Raw genomic sequence first — 7,852 nt, forward strand, 5'->3', positions numbered from 1 at the left:
TCACGGTCTTATTTCCACTTTGAACTTTAGCGTCCAGAAAGTGGGGACTGGCATGTACCCCTCTAAACTTAATTCCTAGCTTAGATCTGATAACGCTGCCACCAACAAAAATATAGTGTTTGGTACACTTTCTCTCCCCCAAAAACCTTCCCTGGGGAACCCAAGACCCAAATTCCTTGGGTCTTAAAACAAAGAGGAATAAACCATTCCCTCTCCTTCCCCCTCCCAGCTTTTCCCTTCCCTGGGTTACCCTGAGATATACTCTGAGCCAAACTCCTTGGATCATAAAACAGAGAGGAATTAACCTTTCCCCCCCCCTTCTCTCCCCACACCACTCCCTGGTAATTTCAGACCCAATCCCCTTGAGTCTTACACAAGGAAAAAAAAATCAATCAGGTTGTGAAAAAAGAAAGCTTTTAATAAAAGAAAGAAAAAGTAAAACTGTCTCTGTAAAACCAGGATGGAAAATGTTTACAGGGTCTCAGCTTTACATAGACCAGAGGGACTCCCTCCCCCCTAGCCTAAGTATAAGTTACAGCAAACAGAGGTAAAATATCCTTCCAGCAAAAATACACATTTGCAAATAAAGAAAACAAACAAAAAGACTATTCCGCCTTCTAGCTATTACTTACTATTTTGAACCTGAGAGACTGTTTCAGAAAGCTTGGAGAAAACTGGTTGCACAACTGGCTCCTCTTAATCCCAAGAGAGAACAAAGAACAACCCAAAAAGCACAAACAAAGACTTCCCTCCACCAAGATTTGAAAGTATCTTGTCCCCGATTGGTCCTTTGGTCAGATGTCAGCCAGGTTCACTGAGCTTGTTAACTCTTTACAGGTAAAAGAGACATTAACCATTAACTATATGTTTAGGACAATTACAGTAGTGTATAGGGAGCCACCAAGAGTGTGGCTGCTTTGTGGTAGGTGCTGGTACAAACTCAAAGTAGTCAACAGTCCCTGCCCCAAAGAGATTACAATGTAAATGACCAGATAGACAAGTGGCTCACAACCTTTCCAGACTACTGTAACCCTTTCAGCACAGGCACCAACTTTTTTCTGCGCCGGTTGGTGCTCTCACCCTCGCCCCGACTCTACCCCTGCCCCAAAGTCCTCGCCCTAACTCCGTCCCTCCCTGCCCCATTAGATCCCTCCCCAAATCACCTCCCTGCCCTGTATCCTCCCTGAAGTGCTCCACGTTCCCCCTCCTCCCCGCTCCTCCCGAGGCTTGCTGCATGAAACAGCTGTTTCACAGTGCAAGTGCTGGAAGGGAGTGGGGAAAAGTAGGACATGGCAGTGCGCTCAGGAGAGGAGGCAGAGGTGAGCTGGGGGGGGGGCAGGGAGCTGCAGGTGGGTGCAGATCACCCACCAATTTTTCCCCTGGGTGCTCCAGCCCCAGAGCACCCACGGAGTCAGCGCCTATGCCTTTCAGGAGGCTGATTTGTCTTGCATACCCCCAAGTTTTACCACACTTAAAAATGGCTTGCTTACAAAATCAGACATCAAAATACAAAAATGTCATAGCCACACTATTACTGAAAAATTGCTTCCTTTCTCATTTTTACCATATAATTATAAAATAAATAAATTGGAATATAAATGTTGAACTTACATGTCGGTGTATAGCATATAGAGCAGTATAAAGAAGTCATTGTCGGCAGGAAATTTTAGTTTGCACTGACTTTGCTAGGGCTTTTTATGTAGCCTGGTGCAAAACTAGGCAAGTTGATGTACCAGCTGAGTTGAGGTACCCCCGGAAGACCTCTGAGTACCCCCAGGGATACCTATAGCCCTGGTTGAGAATCACTGAGATAGACACAGGGTGGGGGACAGGGTAGAACACACCCGCAGAGTGAACAACATGACTGCAGCAATGTGATGAGAGTTGCACCTTTTTTTGGATGAGTTTAGTTAGGAGGGGATCAGCTAAAGAGAAGCGATAGGGTGAGGCGGACAGAGCAGGAGGTGTTTGACAGCTATGGCAATTTCCTGCCATGGCCTTGGGAGGCCTTACTGAATTAAGTGTAAGTCTCGCTGGAGTCCATTGTATTAAATGCAAAGCTGCTGGCTGGGATGGTTTGTAACCTCTCCATGGGGGGATGTGCTGTGAGCCCTGGGAAGCGTTGTGGATTTCAAAGGACTGGATCAAATAATGTGCTAGATAAGGATGGACTCTGGGGACAGTGTCAAGAGGTTTACCAGGGGAATCTGTAGGGGGAGGCACAGGCGCCGACTTTCCAAAGTACTGGGGGGTGCTCGACCCCCCAGCTGTGCCCCAGTTCCTGCCCCCACTCCACCCAAGGCCCCACCCCTGCCCCACTTCTTCCCTCCCCTGCTCCATCCCCGCCCTGCCTCTTCCCTCCCCCGAGCATGCCACCTCACTCCTCTGCCCAGCCACCTGCACATCGTAAAACAGCGGATTATGGCAGGCAGTAGGCGCAGGGAGGGAGAGGGAGGCACTAATTCACAGGGCTCGCTGGTGGGTGGGAGGCACTGGGTGGGCAGGGGGAGCTGATGGGGGGCTGCTGTTGGGTGCTGAACACCCACCATTTTTTCCCTGCAGGTGCTCCAGCATGGAGTCAGCACCTATGAGGGGAGGGGAATGCCAATTCCCCACCTCCCGTGATGGGAAAACCCAGCCTTTTTTCAGCTGTGTCCTGAGGACTGGGACTTTGCTGACATGAGGCCGAGCCCCAAGCTGTAAAAGAAAAGACTAACCTATTAATGGGTGCGCTCACTCTGAGCTAAGGCTGTTAACCAGCTTGTAGAGGCTGAAGGACTGACTCCCACCAGAGGCTTTGCTGGAGTTGGGGGGTGATCTCTGGTAAATTACTGCAATCCAGGAAGGTTCTTGAATTGTTTTTAATGTGGTTTCTCTGCAATGCTTCCACCACAAGACTAAATGCACTGGCCTAGGAAGGGCTGTGAGGCAACTCGTAGGTGTGGGTAATTACAGCCTTTGGAGGGAAAACAAAATGCAGAGACTGGCCTGGGCACGCAGTCCGATTTGCTGGGATTATCACTGTGCAGCCTGAGAAACCCCTGGGTTAGGGATGAGAGAACTGCAAGTCTCTACCTAAGAGAGGTGAGGGCTGAGGAGCCAGGAGCCCAGAGTGAGTGCCCTGGAGGGTCAATGGAATGTAGGGTGACCAGATGTCCGATTTTATAGGGACAGTTCCAATTTTTGGGTCTTTTTCTTATATAGGCTCCTATTACCCCCACCCCTCTCCTGATTTTTCACACTTGCTGTCTGGTCACCCTAATGGAATGGGAATACAGGGGCAGTTGCTCTGAGCTGTGATAGTGAGGAGTAATGCAGAGGTGATGAGAAAGGGGGACTGGGAGGAACATAAGAACGGCCACACTGGGTCAGACCAAAGGTCCATCCAGCTCCGCCCCCTTCCTCCCACCAGTGGCCAATGCCAGATGCCCCAGAGGGAATGAACAGAACAGGCAATCATCAAATGATCCATCCCCTGTCACTCACTCCCAGCTTCTGGCAAACGGAGGCTAGGGACACCGTCCCTACTCATCCTGGCTAATAGCCATTGATGGACCTATCCTCCAGGAACTTATCTAGTTCATTTTTGAACCCTGCGATGGTCTTGGCTTTCACAACATCCTCTGGCAATGAGTTCCACAGGGGTAGAAATACTTCATTTTTTTTTAAACCTGCTGCCTTTAATTTCATTTGGTGATCCCTAGTTCTTGTGTTATGAGAAGGAGTAAATAAGACTTCCTTCTTTACTTTCTCCACACCAGTCATGATTTTATAGACCTCAATCATATCTCCCCTTAATTGTCTCTTTTCCAAGCTGAAAAGTTCATTTTATTAATCTCTTCTCATATGGAAGCTGTTCCATACCCCTAATAACTTTTGTTCTTTTCTGAACATTTTCCAATGCCAATAAATCTTTATTTGAGAGGGGGCGACCACATCTGCACACGGTATTCAAGATGTGGGTGTACCGTGGATTTATAGTTTTACAGATTTATACTGTTGTGGAAATTCCTGTCTCTTCCAGCTGAGGAATAAGGAGAAACGGACACAGCTAGTCAAGCAAGGAGCTCCAGGAGGGGTGATCCATTTATTTCAACTGCAGTTGGGTTCGAGCTCACAAGTCAACCAGAACAAAGAAAACACTTTCACGAAAGTATTATATGCAGTTGACTATGATAATCTATCGCTCTATGACTGGCCAAAATTTGCTATCATTACCATACATAATTAGCAAGCTACATGTATCTGCCTCTCTTGTGACCCCTTACCTTTCATCTTCTCACCACCCCCTTGCGTTAGTTTGCAAACCAAGCAGTTAGTTATCTATAGGATGCAGGTGCAGAAAGTTTCATTGTGTGCGGGTTTGGAGTTTGGCTACATTTCCTCTCGAAGGAACTTCCTGGGTTAAGACTATCCATAGCTGACGCTGAGTTTTCCCCTTCTTTCTCCCATGTGTATGTGACAAATTTGCCCCCCTGGCAGTTAAGTAGAATAATTCTTATTTCAATACCATGGTTGGAGCAAACAGCCCATCAACACAGGTCAGAGAAAGGCCAGTTGAAACTGTAGCATGTTCTCTGAATGTCCAAAAGACCAGAGGGGCCTGCTTCTGCTCTCATTGGCTGGAGTAGATTGGCCATCCTCTATTCTGCCCACATATGGGTAGGGGAGGCAACACCTGGGCTGTAGTGTCCTCTTAGTGTGTGTGTGTGTGTGTGTGTGTGTGTGTGGGAATGTCTCCTCAGTATAGTTCTGCATCTAGGGGTTATTTAAGGGAGGGGTGGCTATGGCTGGGCCCCATTTTACCCCCTTGCTCCCCACTTTGGCTGAGTAAACACTTGGGAGAAAAGAAGGCTTGGTTAGAAATTCAGCACCCCCTAAACCCATCAATCAAGGAGGGTCAGCACCTGCCACCACTGCAGCTGACAGCTCTGCAGTTCTCCCGCTGTAGCTTGGAGCTCCAGGTCCTCCTGCCGCCCATGGCAGCTGTGCCCACACCCCGACCACCCATGGTGGCTCAGAGCTCCAGGTCCCCCATCGCCCATGGTAACTGAGAGCTACGAGGTGGAAGCAGAAAATGTCACAGAGGTCTCTGGAAGTCACAGACATAATCTTACCCTTCATCGTGACGAGGCAAAAGAGGGCACAGAAATAATTGGATTGTATTCACCTTTCCATTGCACCCTTAACACGTGCAAAAAAAAGGTGGAGTTTGTGTCTTCCTATTTACGGGCCTGCAAGAGTGCTTGAAGAGCGGCTGCCTGGGTGATTGTTGATGTTATTATTTGTATTGTGTTAGTTGCAAGGGCATAGGCACTGGAACAATTTGTACAGTGGAGGTGCTGAGAGCCATTGAACCATACTGTAAACCTAGCATAGGATGGAAACCACTTCAAACCAGGGGTGCTGCCACACCTCCAGAACACCTAGTTCCAGCACCTGTGTGCAAGGAGCCTCAGGCACGGACCATGCCATGCTGGGTGCCATTCAAATACAGAACAGATGAGCAGAGAAAGCTGGCTGTGCATATGTGACCTGTCTGGAGAGATTTCAACATTGGATTTCTCACATCTGTCCGTGTGGGAAAGGAAAAGTGTGTTAGCATAAGTTGTGTCTACACTAGGGGTTCCACTGGTCTAGCTGTAACAGAAAGCTGCATTGGCAAAACATTTGTAGTGTAGATAAGGCCTAAGTGTGAGAAAGAGCAGCCTCCTCCCTGATCCGGAGCTGTGTGCCTGGACCTATCAAAATAGCTGATTCCAGTATCACTAACCCAGTGTTTGAAAATCATAAGTCAGAGCCCCCAATCATGACTGGCTTAAAATTCATGATATCCCCCCCCCCCGCCATAATAACTTTTTTGTTTAGCTTCTGGTCATTGGATTGCACTTGCTTCACATTTCAAAGGTTTTTTCTTCCCCCCAAGAGAGCTATAACTTCTTTTTTTTTAAATGAAAGCTGAGATTCTCATTCCATCTCTTGGTTCCAGCAGCTGGGTCTTTGAGTAAACCGCCAGCTATTATGAGATGTGTGATGTAAATTGTGAGAGATGACACTGCTCTCATTCTTTTCCTGTGCTTAGCTGTCCTCCTCTTCCCCTTGTGATGATCTCTTGACTGTGAACATTAAGAAATCAAGGTGTTCTAGCTGAAGAACTAGATCACCCTCTTTCTGATGGGATGGAGACATACAGTAACACTAAAGTCTGGCATTCAGAGGCCTCAAAATCATTAAGGGGGCTTAAATATAATATTTCATTGTTAAAAACAGTACATTTGGGATTCTTTTTCTTTGCCTTCTGGTTTTTAAGCCATTAGAATCCATTCAGGGCATGTTTTCAAGCTTTTCTTTGCAGCTGAACTAGAAACTTCTTAAAAAAACAAAGAAAGCTGAAAGTCATAATCACATGACTCCTGGAGCTGGAACTTTAAGAAAAAACACCAGCTATCCAGAGTTGACAACACTGAGGGTTTGTCTACACTTGAAAGTTAATGCATATTAAGAGAAATTGTGAATGTAAAGCACAGTAGCTGCTCCTGGCCAATGGACACTCCTATTCTTGAACAAAAGTGCCTTGTTTCTAGGTAGTTTACTCTGACAGTTGGTGAGACACAAACCAGGCATTTTTGTTCTGGAATAAGAATCTCCACGCCCACCACTGATCGTGAACAACTCTAAGGGCTTGTTTTCACTGTAAGGGGTGGCATGAGTTAACACACTCAAGTTAGAGCATACTTGACCTAGCTTGGGGGAGTGAAAGTGACTGATCACACTTTGGCACAGAACTCCAGCTAAACAGGGTGCTATGGCCTTAGCAGGGGCATTGGGTTAGCTGTTACATTCCCCCAAAGTGCATTACTAGCTTCAACCCACCCTCCCAACGGGCTCAGACTTAAAGCACTACTTGAGCTACAGATTTTGACGTATGGTCAGGAGTCAAATTAGGGATAACAGTCAAGTTATAACTGGAGCTAACTGTGCTGTGAAAACACATCCTAGGGTAGGCAAGTCCCGAGCCTACTGAAGGTAGAGGGATGGTTCCCAGAGCTCTCTGCTTTGCAGCAGCTTTCAGCCAGGCGTCCCCCTGGACAGGGTTAAATACCACAAGGAGTTGGGGCTTCGAAAAGGGAGGCGGCTCTTTTCCAGACTTGCTAGATCATTGATCGGTAACTGGCTGCCCGGCTTTCCAGGCGGCGCGCTCACCCCTGCCTGATTTGTAGCTTAAACACCAAACGTGGATGCAGAAACGCTGAACCCCAGACCGCAGTGAGTCTAACCCACTCCCCTTTCTCTCGCTAACACAGCGGGAGCGGCTGGCTCAGTCGTGCTCTGTCTGGGTGTTTTGTGGGGCAGGTTTTAGGGGTGTGTGAACGACAGAAAGACAAAACAAACGGCAGAAATAAAATGAGCCAAAAACATGCATGGGCAGAGACATGATGATATATTTGTTTGAAGTAGTCCTTTATCAGTGTCAGGATGGCCGAGTGGTCTAAGGCGCCAGACTCAAGGCTTTGTCTTCTCCTTACCCGGGTGTTCTGGTCTCTGTATAGAGGCGTGGGTTCAAATCCCACTTCTGACACATTTTTTCTTCCCTGTTTGAGCTTTTTTCCCCCATGAAGGGAGATTTAGTTACATTGAATTAAAAAATGGGAAAACACGGACAAGGGAACCATTTCTTTCTTTCTTTCTTTCCATGTGGGGGTTGATGTTTTGGAGACAACTCACCATTGTATTCTTTTATGCTGCAAAAAAACAATCCTGAAAATAAAACATATTAAAATAATTAGCCTAACAATAATTCAGGCAATTATCCCTTGCCTCTGTTTGCCAGAAGCTGAGAATGGGCAACAGA

At 47.1% G+C, this 7,852-nt stretch overlaps 1 non-coding gene across 1 annotated transcript; it reads left to right on the top strand.

Annotated features, from left to right (window-relative positions):
- The first annotated feature begins 7,470 nt into the window (after positions 1-7,470).
- Positions 7,471-7,579, top strand: TRNAL-CAA (transfer RNA leucine (anticodon CAA)). Its single transcript has 2 exons — positions 7,471-7,508; positions 7,534-7,579. It is a non-coding gene; the product is annotated as a tRNA-Leu (tRNA).
- Positions 7,580-7,852: the final 273 nt, after the last annotated feature.

The sequence above is a fragment of the Gopherus flavomarginatus genome, chromosome 12 (genome assembly GCF_025201925.1).
Source record: "Gopherus flavomarginatus isolate rGopFla2 chromosome 12, rGopFla2.mat.asm, whole genome shotgun sequence".
Classification (NCBI taxonomy): Eukaryota; Metazoa; Chordata; order Testudines; family Testudinidae; genus Gopherus; species Gopherus flavomarginatus.